Source organism: Narcine bancroftii, chromosome 4 (assembly GCF_036971445.1).
Source record: "Narcine bancroftii isolate sNarBan1 chromosome 4, sNarBan1.hap1, whole genome shotgun sequence".
NCBI lineage: Eukaryota > Metazoa > Chordata > Chondrichthyes > Torpediniformes > Narcinidae > Narcine > Narcine bancroftii.
In genome coordinates, this window is record NC_091472.1 from 216,008,205 (window position 1) to 216,021,594 (window position 13,390).

Genomic DNA, 13,390 nt, shown 5'->3' on the forward strand with positions numbered 1-13,390 from the left:
CTGGCTGTGGGATAAGCCCCAACACATGGGCAAGCTCACTCACTTTATCCTTTGGAACCATCCCTGGGCTTTACTCCAGATTGAGAGCCATGGGTAACTCTAGAAGACGAGATGTGTGCTGGTGAAGGGTCGTAACTATTTGTGGCATGATTCCAGGAGAGACTATAGTCTCCCTGTTGAATTTATTGATAGATAAATAACTTTGATAACACTGGACAACTATTTTTCAAAAGGTTTGCTTCCTGAAAAAAATGGGGACTATGATAGACAATTTCATGCTGAACACAAAAGATAATTTAAGAAGTTGGAGAAACATTAAATTAACTTTGATGGAATTTAGCCAATTTAATCATATAATGATGCTGACACATTGCGTTAGTTCAACTGACCTAAAACTGTTTTGGCGCTGATTTTCATTTGTACTCAGCATCTGATGCCTCTCATGTCAGTGTCCAACAAAGGTCGGCAGACATCGATGGATTCCAATTACCCTGATACTGCTTTTCCATGGTCATCACATATAGATGTCACTTTCCTTATTCTAATATATCCTAATTTCAGAGTATCGTCTTCCAAAGCGTGAGCTGTGATATCCCAAATTTCAATCCCTTTAATTCAATAAATTAAACTCTGTGGCTGTTGCTTTATGTAGTTTTAAATCGTTGATAGTACAGATAAATGTCTTGAATAGCTTTGCCACAAGACTTTCATAATGGTGAATAACAAGGTCTCTCTTTGGCTTGGCTTCGCGGACGAAGATTTATAGAGGGGTAATGTCCACATCAGCTGCAGGCTCGTTTGTGGCTGACAAGTCCGATGCGGGACAGGCAGACACGGTTGCAGTGGTTGCAAGGGAAAATTGGTGGGTTGGGGTTGGGTGTTGGGTTTTTCCTCCTTTGTCTTTTGTCAGTGAGGTGGGCTCTGCGGTCTTCTTCAAAGGAGGTTGCTGCCTGCCGAACTGTAAGGTGCCAAGATGCACGGTTTGAGGCGATATCAGCCCACTGGCGGTGGTCAATGTGGCAGGCACCAAGAAATTTCTTTAGGCAGTCCTTGTACCTCTTCTTTGGTGCACCTCTGTCACAGTGGCCAGTGGAGAGCTCACCATATAACACGATCTTGGGAAGGTGATGGACCTCCATTCTGGAGATGTGACCTGCCCAGCGCAGTTGGATCTTCAACAGCGTGGATTCGATGCTGTCGGCCTCTGCCATCTCGAGTACTTCGATGTTAGGGATGAAGTCACTCCAATGAATGTTGAGGATGGAGCGGAGACAACGCTGGTGGAAGCGTTCTAGGAGCCGTAGGTGATGCCGGTAGAGGACCCATGATTCGGAGCCGAACAGGATTGTGGGTATGACAACGGCTCTGTATACGCTAATCTTTGTGAGGTTTTTCAGTTGGTTGTTTTTCCAGACTCTTTTGTGTAGTCTTCCAAAGGCGTTATTTGCCTTGGCAAGTCAAAGTTATAAAAAGGTACAAAAACTTAAAGAAACAAAAAGAAAAATTTCTTGTGTTCACGCTTCCTTCCAATCTTGTAGAATGAGAGCAAGCCGTTAGCCTGTGCAGATATTACATCATAGTCACTATGGTAATATTACAAACAATAGTTCTCTTAAAGAGACAGGCACAAAATTGACTAAGAATCAAAACCACTAAGTTTTAACCTTTTACAGACTGCACCGAGATCAGCAGGGAAGAAGTCCAAGTGTGAATGCAGAAAATGAATTTTCATATGACATGCTGCACTTTACCCCTGGGAACGAACATGTGCTCCACTCCAGTTTGCCAGTCGTGGGCGATGCTGGAGAGTCATTTGCAAGTGATTGGATGGCAGCATCGGTGAGGTCAGCAACGGACGAAGTGGTCTGCGTGAGAAGAGGAACTGGAGCCCAGGCCTGGTGGGGCCAAGTGGAGCAGTGGTCGCCGTGGAGTGAAGTCCAGGCCAGAGAGACCGGTTGTTGTAGAATGCAATAGTTATAACAGATTAGAACTAGTATTACTATTTTCAGCGATCTCCTGGAGTCTTGCTTGGTTGCTAATAGGGTGTCGGGGAGGAATTTTCTGAAGGATTTTTTCCTGTAATTGGCAGCAGGTTTTGTTTTGGTTTTTTGCCTTCCACAGGAGCCACAGTATCAGCATAAATAGGCAGGGCCACACTGTGGACGTCCGCCTGAAAAACAAGTCTGCCGTTTTGAATACTGTTGAGGGCAATAACTTACCGGGCACGAGCCATGCCAATCAGGTCTCTGGCATGGAGTCTGGTGCTGGGGCTAAGAAGGGAAGGGGAGAAAGAGACGAGCTGTAGTGAAAGGGGATTCCCTAGTTAGGAAGGTAGATGAGAGATTCTGTGGGGGAGATTGTGAATCCCAGATGGTATGTTGTCTCCCTAGTGCCAGGGTCCAGGATACCTCAGATCGAGTTCACGAAATTCTTAGGAGGGAGGCTGAGCAGTCAAATGTCGAGGTCCATGGAGGGATAGAAAGGGTGAGGTGGTCCTGAAAGGAGAGTTCGGGGAGTTGGGCGCTAGGCTGAAGAGGACCTCCAGGGTAGTAATCTCAGGATTGCTTCCCATGCCACGTGCTGGAGGCGTTAGAAAGAGGAGGATAAGGCAGCTGACCAGGTGTCTGGAGACAAGGTGTAGGAGGGAGGGCTTCAGGTTTCTAGATCACTAGGGTCTGTTCCAGGGAAAGTGGGATCTGTACCGATGGGACGGGTTGCACCTGAACTGGAAGGAGATTAATATCCTTGTGGGTAGGTTTGTTAGTCTGGTCCTGATGATTTGCAGGGGAGGGGAGCCAGAATGTTCGAGTTGTTAGTGAGGAAGATGAGGATAAAATTCATGCGAGGACTGCATGTACGAACAGAAATCAAAGGGTTGTACGTGATCGAAATGTTCTCAGGTGTATTTATTTTAATGCAATGAGTATTGTTAGAAAGGATGATGAGCTTAGGGCATGGATTGCCACATGGGATTACGACCTTATTATTAGCGAGACTTGGCTGCAGGAGAGGCAGAACAGGCAGCTCAATATTCTTGGGTTCTGATGTTTCAGATGTGATAGAGGGGGAGGGATGAAGGGGAGGAGTGGCATTGCTTGTCAGGGAAAATATCTCAGCTGTGCAAAGTCAGGACAGCCAGGAGGAGTTGTCTACAAAGGACATATGGGTGGAGTTGAGGAGCGGAAAAGGTGTGACCGCACTATTAGTGTTGTATTGCAGACCATCCAATGGTCAGAGAATTGGAGGGGCAAAACTGTAGAGAGATACAGACCGTTGAAGGAAGGATTTTTAACTTCCCAAATATTGGCTGGGACTCCCATACTGGATGGCTTGGAGTTTGAGATGTGTTCAAGAAAGTTTTCTAATTCAATACATAGGGATACTAATGAGAGAGGATCCAGTACTTGATCTCCTATTGGAGAAATCAGGCAGGTCAGGTGACAGATATGTGTAGGTGAACATTTTGGGTCCAGTGACCATAATGTCATTAGCTTCAAGTTTTTAATGGGAAAAGGGTAAGTCTGGTCCTCAAGTTGAGATTCTAAATTGATGGAAGGACAATTATGTTGAAATGAGAAAGGATCTAGGAAGAGTGGATTGGGATATGTTGTTTTTGGAAAGGGTGTGTTCAGTAAGTGGATGGCCTTCAAAGGCGAAATCTTGAGAGTGCAGATTTTGCATGTTCCTGTTAGGATTAAAGGCAAAGTTAACAGGTATAGAGAACTCTGGTTTTCAAGGGATATTGGTGATAACATATAACAGTTTATGGTATGGAAACAGGCCATCTCACCCCTATAAGTCCACACAAGTTTACTCAAACAACACCACTGGCTCCCCCCGCCTATTGTCGGCCCATAACCCTCCAACCCCCTCTATTCCATATATATATCCAGCCTCCTCTTAAATTAAAGAATTGACTTTGCCTCAACTATTTCCTCTGGAAGATTATTCCATTCAGCCACCACTCTCTGAGTGAAGAAGCATCCTCTCATGTTTCTCCTAAAATTTTCCCCACTTACCTTCAACTTGTGTCCTCTTGTTTCAACCTCCCCTGCTCTCAGGGGGAAAGAGGCAACATCCTTGTAAATGGATCCTTTCCACCTTATCTATATCCTTCCTATAATTTGGAGATCAGACTCAACACAGTACTCCAAACTTGGCCTCACCAATGCCTTAAGTAGAAGAGGGAGGTGTATAGCAGGTTAAAATCAACAAGGAGCTAATGAGGAATTTGAAGAGTACAGTGCAGCGCATCGAATGACTCAAAGACTTGTTGACTCAAACCAAGGCTTTTATTAACAAAAGAATGGAGCGTAGTACATCGAAATCGACCAGTCCAGACTGACCTGGGTCTGGTTAGGAGCAGCCCTTTATGACCTGCCAGTAGGTGTGGCTACAGCTCTCAGCCAATCACTATCGCTATATGCAAATATATACAAATATATACAGTGGTGTTAGTAGCCTGTACTATCACATACAGAAAATACTCAAGAAGGAAATCAGGAAGGCAAAATGAAGACATAAGGTTGCTTTGACAGATAATGTGAAGGTAAACCTGAAGGGTTTCTAAGTATATTAAAAGTAAAAGGATAGTAAGGGACAAAATTGGTCCCCAACAGGATCAGAATGGTCAACTATGTATGAATCCTCTCATAATGGGGAAGATCTTAAATAGTTTTCTTTTCATCAGTATTTACTCAGGAAACTGGGATAGTGCATAAGGAAGGAAGAGAAACAAATAGAAGGTCATGGAACAGATGGAGATTAAAGCGGAGGAGGAGCTTACTGCCTTACAACGAATAAAAGTAGATAAATCCCCCAGGTCAGATATGATATTCCCTCGGACCTTGAGGGAGACAAGTGTAGAAATTTGAGGGGCCCTGGCTGATGTATTCAAAATGTCCTTGGCCACGGGTGAGGGGCGAGAGAATTGGAAGGTAGCTCATGTTGTCCTGTTGTTTAAAAAGGCTCCAAAAATGAACCAGGGAATTATAGGTGATCAAGTGTTGCCCATTCTACCTGCCGGGGGAGTTCACCTGGTCTCAGTGTACATTCTGCCCCAGGCTAATGTAAGGCTGGCAATGGAGGGACTGAGCACTGTGATAAACAGCCCTGATGAGTCATACCATGACCATACTTCAGCAAGTCTGATCACCTGGCTGTTCTTCTACACCCAACGTACAAGCAGAGACTGAAGACCACAGCACCAGCAGTGAAGATGGCAAAGGTGTGGTCGAGGGAGGCAGAGTAGCATCTGCAGGACTGTTTTGAATTGGTGGACTGGACCATATTCAAGAGCTCATCTATAGACTTGAATGAATATGTGTCACCAACTTCATCATGACCTGCGTGGATGAGTGTGTGCCGACGCGCAAATACTGGGTGTACCCCAACCAGAAGCCCTGGACCAATCAGAATCCGCAGCCTGCTGAGGGTGAGAACAAGAGTGTTTAATGCTGGGGATTGGGATCTTTACAAGGTCCAGATATGACCTGCGGAAGGCCTTCTCTGAAGCAAAGTGGCAATTCTGAAGGAAACTAGAGTCAGAGACAGATCCACGCCAGCAAGGGCTGGGAGTGCAAACCATTACAGCCTACAGAGCGAGGGCGAACACTATAGATGTCTGTGATGCTTCATTACCCAATGAGCTAGGCACCTTCTATGCCCACTTTGAGAGGAACCACCAAACGGTGCCGACTAGAATCACTGAAAAGGCAGAGGACCCTGTGATATCTGTCCCTGAGGGCAACGTGAGAACATCATTCAAGAAGGTAAACACTTGCAAGGCATCAGGCCCTGATGGCAAGGTACTGAAAATCTGTGGTAACCAACTAGCCGATGTGTTCATGGACATTTTCAACCTCTCATTGCTGCAGTAAGAGGTTCCCACCAGCTTGAAAAGAGGGATCAATCATCCCGGTGCCCAAGAAGAGTAGGGTGGGCTGTCTCAACAACTACCACCCAGTAGCACTAACTTCTACTGTGATTATATGCTTTGAGAGGTTAGTCATGGCCAGAATTAATTTGTCCATAAGCAAAGATCTGGACCCACGGCAATTCGCCTGTCGTCACAATCGCTCCACAGCAGATGCAATATCGCTGACTTTCTACTCAGCTCTGGATCACCTCAAAAGCACCAATGAGGACCTCATCCAGCTCTAGCCTTAGGGGCTGTTGAGGGAGCTGGAGCAGGGTGGATTCTTGGACTGAGCGGTTGGCACTGAAAAGAGATTGGAAGTGTTCTGACCATCGGTTGAAGATAGAGATCTTGTCGCTGAGGAGGACTTTGCTGTCTGAGCTGCGCAGCGGGCTTTGGACTTGGGGTACCGACCAACCAATTTTCCCCTGCAACCGCTGCAACCATGTCTGCCTGTCCCGCATCGGACTTGTCAGCCACAAACGAGCCTGCAGCTGATGTGGACATTTACCCCTACTTAAATCTTTGTCCGCGAAGCCAAGCCAAAGAAGAAAAGAAGAAGACTCATTATACACCCACAACTGTGTGGCCAGGCACAATTCCAATGCCATCTACAAGTTTGCCAATGGCACCACAGTTGTTGACAGAATCATAAATGGCAATGAGGAAGCATAAAGGAGGGAGATAGATCAGCTCGTTGGATGGTGTAACGACAACAACCTCGCACTCAACATCAGCAAAACCAAGGAGGAATTCAGGGGAACATGACACAGTCCTCATCAAAGGCTCAGTAGTGGACGGGGTCAAGAATTTCAAAATTCTTGGATGTCAGCATCTCAGAGGATCTGTCCTGGAGCCTCCATGTTGATGCAATCACAAAGAAGGCTCGCCAGTGGCTACACTTTGTGAGGTGTCTGAGGAGATTCAGTATGTCTCCGAAGACCATAAAACTTCTCCAGAAGTACCGTGGAGAGCATTTTGGCTGGTTGTATCACTACCAGGTATGTAGGCACAAACTCTCAGGACAAGAATAAACTCCAGAGGGTGGTTAACTTGGCCTGCGACATCACAGGCAGCAGACTTCACTCCATCGAGGACGTCTACAAAGATGGTGTCTTAAAGAAGCAGCCTCTATCCTCAATGACCCCCACCACCCAGACCATTCCCTCTTCACTCTGCTACCATCGGGAAAAAGGTACAAGAGCCTAAAGCTGAGCACTCAGTGGCACAAGGACAGCTTCTTCGCCGCTGCCATCAGATTTCTGAATGAACAATGAACTGAAGGCACGGCCTTACTTTTCGTACACTTTTTTTTAATAGTAATGTTGTAAGATGGTTATAATATAAATGTTTGCCCTGTGATGCTGCCTCAAACACTGAATTTCATGACTTGTTCTCGACGATAAATTCTGATTCTGAAATCTCCTCGGGGAAACCGTCATCATGTCACACTGACCATGATGCTTTCCGTGCCACATCTTCACTGAAATCCTCGCTGCATCTAAACCAGTCCTGCTTTAAATAAAAATACAACTGCAATAGCATTCATTAAAATGAACTGAGAAAGAAATAATACATACGGAAGATTCCACAATATAGCAGGAAGAAACCAACAGTGATGCAGATTAATCCCCTGGTACATCCATCAAAAACACTTATTGGGGAAAAATCAAGACCAACCAACACAGAAAGGAAACCATAAACAGATGTGAGAGTGTCAAGGAAAATCTGGTGATGGGGTAAGTTCCATATCAGGGAATCTTTATACACTAGAAAGTGTCCCCACCGCTACATGCCAACAGAACACCCGTTAACTAACACTGAGGTGGTATAGTGAGAAGCGGCATTAGGCGCCTGTATCCAACCTTGTTGCCATTGGTTATACTCTCTCTCTGTGACTGGGCACCTCTTTGCATTTGCCCTTTGAATGCACAAACAACCTGCCAGGCAAGTCGCCAACTTTGAAGAGCTCTCAGTGAGCTCACCAGCTTAAGGTTCATTGTTCCAAGGCTCCTTTCACTGTCACATAATAATACATTAAAAATAATATACATCAACTTTTGTCTGCCATACAGGCAAACAAAAAGGTACCATGAACATTGCCTCTCACAATAAGAGAAAGAGGGTCCCTTCAGAGTCACCTTGTGTCCTGTGGACTCTCCTCCAGCGCTCCCGCACCCTCTCAGACCCCTGTTGTGGCCAGGGAACCTTCAATGCCCAAGGCCTTTCTTGGCCTCAGCTCCCTCTCGAATCGCGGCTCCGACACCTGGTTCCCATACTACTCATATCTGGCATTCCCAGCGCATCGGCCAGAGCCAAAACTTTCCAGACTCTCTGTCCCTGTCCACCTCTGGGCCCCGCCTCTGATTTCATCCACCTCCTCTTTCTGCACCTTCAAGATGTGCTTTGATCAAGCAATGCAGATGTCCTGTATATTTGCGATCATTATGTGCTGTGCATTGTGGGTACAGCATGGTCTATGGCAACATTGTTTCGTTTAGTTTAAATTTTGAATTTAGACATACTGCACAGGATCAGGCCATTTTGGTACGTTTTGAACAGTGGGAGGGAAAATCCACACATACACGGGGAGAATGTACCAACTCCTTACAGACAGCACGGGATTTGAAGCCGTGTCCCGATCGCTGGTGCTGTAACAGTGTTGCTCGAACCGCTATGCTGCTCATTCCACCCAAATATGCCAATGAACCTACAAACTCCACACTTTTTTTTGGAACACGGAAGGAAGCTGGAGTACCCGGAAGAAAGCCCTGCAGACACGGAGAGGACGTACAAACTCCTTACCTGGGTTGCTGGCACTGTAACAGCGACATGGCAATGGACTTGAACTTGTAAAGGTTCCGTTCTAACCTTAAATCTATCCCCTTTGTTTTAGCTCCATGCCCCTGGGGATAAAAAAGATGATGAAAATTAACTTTATTTTTTATGCCAAAAAATTGCCCTTCAGTTTCCTACACCCAATGGTTCTCAACCTTTCTCTTCCCACTCACATCCCACTTTAAATCATCCCTACTCCATCAGCACTCGGCGATGTAAGTGGGAAAGAAAGGTTGAGAATCACTGCACTTGACCCAATTGCTACTGAAATATTTGGCTTGAGAAAAATGGTCGTTGGCCCAGTTCCTTTGGAGATCTGAAACCGTGCACAGAACGAGTCAATGAGGGACGATTAAAACAATGGTTTTCAAACTTCTCACATCCCACCTTTAGCAATTCCTTACTAATCACAGAGCACCGATGGCATAGCGAATACTTAAAGTGGGATGTGAGTGGGAAGGAAAAGGTTGAGAACCACTGCTAGAGAGAAAAGTCCCAGCCTCCAGCTTCTCCTTGTTATTTAAACCAACCCCTCACCCAGTGATTACATAATTACTCAGCTATCTCTGTCACAAATATAATAATGTCTGTTTGGAGAGATTTTGAACAGGCCTCCACTGATGAAAGGATTAATCTTTTCTCTGTCTCTTTCCCCCCGCCCAAAAGGGTCCACACAAGTTGCCGGGCCTTGTGGCACTTTTCATTTACACTCACCGGTTCTGTTAAATGAAACTTCAAGACCTGGGGGGGTGGGTGGAGGGGAGGCGAGCTAATCAGGGATGGGCAATCCGAGGCGTACTCTCACCAGCGCAGCTCTGGTGAATAAAAATCACCTCTCAGCGTGGAAAAGAAAGGCAATCTTTCTCCCCCCACCCCCCCCACCACCACCACGTAACATTCCAAGATAGTGAGATAGGTTCAATAAAGCCACTATTTTAAACAGCAAAGGTCTCCAGAAATGAACCAATCGTTATGAGCTCCTTCACTCAACCTTTGACACACCACCGTTCCTGCTCTTCACAGAAAGCATTTATGGTATGCGCAACAATTAAATTAAAAACAGTGAGAGTGGTGGGGGGGGGGGGCGGGGAGGAGGAAAGATGGAGATGAAGGAGAGAGAGAGAGTGAAACCGGATGAGGGAGGCAGGAAGGGAAGAGAGCGGGGGAGAGGAAGGAGGACGGGGTGGGGGGTGTGGGAAAAGAGGGATGAGGAGATAAAGTTAAAATGAGGCAAAGAGAAAGTGTTAAAGAGAGCTAAATCAAGAGAAAGAAAAAGTTGAAAAGAAAGCTAGAGAGTGGTGTTAATGAGAGCTAAAGTGAGAAACAGAGTCTGAGCATCTGGCATCCATTTGTCTTCCTCTCCCATATTGTCCTGTATATAGATCACCCCTCAAAACGTGTGCTCACTTGAGTTCCAATGTCAGCCTCTGGCACAAGTGGTATCAATAAGTTCAGAAACTTTCTTATTTTTTCCTTGTACTTTATACTGTTGGGGGTGGGGAGGGTGGTAGGAAAAAGGGGGAAAATGTCACTGTGTATACTTTAATGATGAATGTATACCAAAGCCTTCGACACCGTGAGCAGGAAAGGGCTTTGGCAAATACTAGAGCCCATCGGATGTCCCCCAAAGTTCCTCAACATGATTATCCAACTGCACGAAAACCAACAAGGTCAGGTCAGATACAGCAATGAGCTCTCTGAACCCTTCTCCATTAACAATGGCGTGAAGCAAGGCTGTGTTCTCGCACCAACCCTCTTTTCAATCTTCTTCAGCATGATGCTGAACCAAGCCATGAAAGACCCCAACAATGAAGACGCTGTTTACATCCGGTACCGCACGGATGGCAGTCTCTTCAATCTGAGGCGCCTGCAAGCTCACACCAAGACACAAGAGAAACTTGTCCGTGAACTACTCTTTGCAGACGATGCCGCTTTAGTTGCCCATTCAGAGCCAGCTCTTCAGCGCTTGACGTCCTGCTTCGCGGAAACTGCCAAAATGTTTGGCCTGGAAGTCAGCCTGAAGAAAACTGAGGTCCTCCATCAGCCAGCTCCCCACCATGACTACCAGCCCCCCACATCTCCATCGGGCACACAAAACTCAAAACGGTCAACCAGTTTACCTATCTCGGCTGCACCATTTCATCAGATGCAAGGATCGACAATGAGATAGACAACAGACTCGCCAAGGCAAATAGCGCCTTTGGAAGACTACACAAAAGAGTCTGGAAAAACAACCAACTGAAAAACCTCACAAAGATAAGCGTATACAGAGCCGTTGTCATACCCACACTCCTGTTCGGCTCCGAATCATGGGTCCTCTACCGGCACCACCTACGGCTCTTAGAACGCTTCCACCAGCGTTGTCTCCGCTCCATCCTCAACATCCATTGGAGCGCTTTCATCCCTAACGTCGAAGTACTCGAGATGGCAGAGGTCGACAGCATCGAGTCCACGCTGATGAAGATCCAGCTGCGCTGGATGGGTCACGTCTCCAGAATGGAGGACCATCGCCTTCCCAAGATCGTGTTATATGGCGAGCTCTCCACTGGCCACCGTGACAGAGGTGCACCAAAGAAAAGGTACAAGGACTGCCTAAAGAAATCTCTTGGTGCCTGCCACATTGACCACCGCCAGTGGGCTGATAACGCCTCAAACCGTGCATCTTGGCGCCTCACAGTTTGGCGGGCAGCAACCTCCTTTGAAGAAGACCGCAGAGCCCACCTCACTGACAAAAGGCAAAGGAGGAAAAACCCAACACCCAACCCCAACCAACCAATTTTCCCATGCAGCCGCTGCAACCGTGTCTGCCTGTCCCGCATCGAACTTGTCAGCCACAAACGAGCCTGCAGCTGACGTGGACTTTTACCCCCTCCATAAATCTTTGTCCGCGAAGCCAAGCCAAAGAAGAAGAAATATATTATTATTGGAGTGAAATCACAGTGAAATATTAAATAAATAAACAAAATAAAACCTTTTGATGCTCCAAAAAAAAAATCTCCCTCTAGTTTATACACTTTTATAGTAGTTTTCCATATTTAAGAGTCCATTTCACCTATGGGTTCTTAATACTATTTATGTACTATCTTTGTAGGATGTGTTATGACCTAGACCAGCAACAATAGAAATTTACCAGGACAATCTTCAAAACCATAATTTTTATTGATAATATAAAATTTTACTTAACCCCACTATGCGCAAGTGTATGCTTTCTCAGCTATTTTACAGACTTTCTGCAAATGATCTTTAAACTTTGAGACATAATCTAACAAATTCAACTGAACATTCTTATCAACCCATTTTTCCTTCAACAACATTAAAGGTCCTCTAACTTCATGTCCAAATACCAACTCAAAAGGACGAAAGCCTAATGATTCCTATACAGATCGCTCTCACTGCAAACAAGAGCAAATGGACCCCCTCGTCCCAGTCCTTCTCATTCTCACAACAATTGGTCCTCATTTTTCCCTAATTTTCCTATTTCTCTTTTTCTATCTTTTCCTTATTTATTTATTTCCTTATTTTTCTTTTTGTTTCTTAGGGTTTTGTTAAGATGGGGAGGAGTTTGGGGTTTTATACCATCATGGACTCAGTATTTATATTTGATTTTTGTATTTGGCTATGATTACATGTATGGAAAATGTTTAAGTAAAACTTACAAAAATAATGTTCAGAAGGTGATGGTGGCCCACAAAACAGTGCTGCACACACAGCAAGATTCCACGGACACCGACGTGCCAACCGTGCATATGTTCCCTCGTTGTTTTGTAACTGTTGGCCAGGGTACAAGGAACGTCATTGGATCCTTCTGTGTGCTTCTGAGGTGGGTAGACCGGGTCTCGGACTGAACTCTCACACGAGAGGTAATGCACCAGACATTGCATCGCTGTCTTGGTGCTACTGTAGAGGGTCCAGATTGGGTGAGGTAGATTACCACCAGGAGATCCCCGCTGCTGCGAGGGACAGAGCCGAGGTGCTCCATGAAGTGATCGCCCGGGCTGCGTCCAGACTCTCCGCCATCGAGGAGCACCAGGTGCAGTAGATGGCTCTTGCCGATCCACAAGTGAGATGTTGCTTCACTTTGGAAGGATTGTTTGGGGCCTCCAATGGTATGTGCCTGTGCAATGGGAGCATCTCCTGTGGTCACAGGGGTAGGTGCCAAACCTGCCAAGGAGGCAAATGGTGAGAAGGGAAGAGTGGACAAGGAGTCATGGTGAGAGTCCCTGTGGATGACGGAGAGGGGAATGTGGTGGTGGGATCACATAATAGTTGGCAGAAATGGCAGAGGCCATATGTTGAATGCAGAGGCTAATGGGTTGGTAGGTAAGTATAATGGGAATTCTGTCCTTGTTGCATATAGGGGAGGAATGGACTAGGGCAGATGTGTGGCTAATGCAGCTAAGCTCCCCTGTGATGGTGATAGAGGGAAAGCCATGTTGTTTGAAGAAGGAGGGCATCTCTGATGATCTGGCATGGAAGTCCTCGTCCTGGATACAGATGTGCTGGAGCCGGAGGGATGGAGAGAATGGAATGGAATCCCAACAGGGTGGGAAGAGATGTCGTTGAGGTAGCTGTGAGAGTTGGTGGGCTTGTTGAAGAACGCCAGTCGAAAGTTTGTCTCCTGAGATGGAGACAGAG

General features: G+C 46.1%; 1 long non-coding RNA gene across 3 annotated transcripts in view; it reads left to right on the top strand.

The window, feature by feature from the left end:
- Positions 1-4,460: 4,460 nt before the first annotated feature.
- Positions 4,461-13,390, top strand: part of LOC138760043 (uncharacterized) — a 29,669-nt gene continuing 20,739 nt past the window's right edge. For 2 of the 3 annotated variants that reach the window (XR_011355349.1, XR_011355350.1), the window contains exon 1: positions 4,461-4,549. This is a non-coding gene — a long non-coding RNA (uncharacterized lncRNA). Of the gene's footprint in view, positions 4,550-7,501; positions 7,657-13,390 lie in introns of those variants that run through there. The other variant, XR_011355351.1, reaches the window with a different exon arrangement.